The 1305-nt window shown below is 50.7% G+C and overlaps 1 protein-coding gene across 1 annotated transcript in view; it reads left to right on the forward strand.

Annotated features, from left to right (window-relative positions):
- The window catches only part of LOC105457711, a 6189-nt gene that overhangs the window by 4054 nt on the left and 830 nt on the right, over positions 1-1305 (forward strand). The gene's annotated exons all lie outside the window — the stretch shown is intronic.

The following is a 1305-nucleotide window of genomic DNA, read 5'->3' on the forward strand; positions in this document are numbered from 1 at the left end:
TGGTTTAAATAGCTCCCTCGCGAGCTTCCTTATTTGGGCCGCTCGGCCCGCTCTTTTGCCCCGGTGTCCCATTTCGCGAGTCCTGTAGTAACCCCATGATTAAATGCGGCCCCCTTCATGCCGGATATCGGGATATTACAATGGTAAAGGTGTTGGTGTTCCGAGAAGCGAACCTCAGAGTGTATTCGCGACTGACGATGGAGCGTGTGGTCGTATTAAAAGAAAATCGAAAGGAGTCGCTCGACGTAAGCGAGCGCGCACCCCGAAGAGAGTATCGTGAGGGAAGACGGGAGTCGCTCGATATAAGCGAGCGCGCACCCCGATGAAGGTGGCGTAAAGGAAGACGGGAGTCGCTCGACGTAACCGAGCGCGCACCCCGAAGAGAGTATTGTAAAGGAAGACGGGAGTCGCTCGACGTAAGCGAGCGCGCACCCCGAAGAAGGTATCGCAAGGAAAACGGGAGTCGCTCGACGTAACCGAGCGCGCACCCCGAAGAGAGTATTGTAAAGGAAGACGGGAGTCGCTCGACGTAAGCGAGCGCGCACCCCGAAGAAGGTGGCGTAAAGGAAGGCGGGAGTCGCTCGACGTAAGCGAGCGCGCACCCCGAAGAAGGTATAGTAAAGGAAGGCGGGAGTCGCTCGACGTAAGCGAGCGCGCACCCCGAAGAAGGTGGCGTAAAGGAATTATCTAGCGGCGCAACTCACACGCACCGGTATCGCAAATACACTCGATGTATATAAAAGAAAAAGAAAGATAGAAAAGAAATGTAATTCACCTTTATTGATTGGCGTAAAAGAAAAATCCTCGACAATTCGCTACTCGGAGATCACTGCGTCGGAAACACCCTGGAATATACACAATTAGCGAGACCCGACTTTCGAAAGCCTTGTTTTAAATGTAATGAAGAGTTACCCGTTCGATTATGTCCTTTCGCGTATAACGACTGTATAGCGACGTATAAAGACTACCGACTACACAACTAATCGTCTCGGCTTTCGAAAATCGAATCACACTCGGGCTCCAAAATCACCCGAATATATACCCCTGATTTGAGGGTGGAGAGGGTATTTTTGTCGCAATCTCCGAGAAATTATTCCGCACAAACACTTCGCGGAATATTACAATAATTATTATTCGCACTTGTGCATAATAGAAATACAAAAGAATAATTGAAATTAAATCTCTGAACTATCAGAGAATAAAGGGACTTGTTTGTCGGTAGTCACGCGTGTACCGAGTGGAGCGAGCGCGCGCCCCGGCTGACGCGCATTCCGTCAGGTGTGCTGGCACTCGGGCGGTTGCAAC

The sequence above is a fragment of the Wasmannia auropunctata genome, unplaced genomic scaffold, assembly GCF_000956235.1.
Source record: "Wasmannia auropunctata unplaced genomic scaffold, wasmannia.A_1.0 LD336103.1, whole genome shotgun sequence".
Classification (NCBI taxonomy): Eukaryota; Metazoa; Arthropoda; class Insecta; order Hymenoptera; family Formicidae; genus Wasmannia; species Wasmannia auropunctata.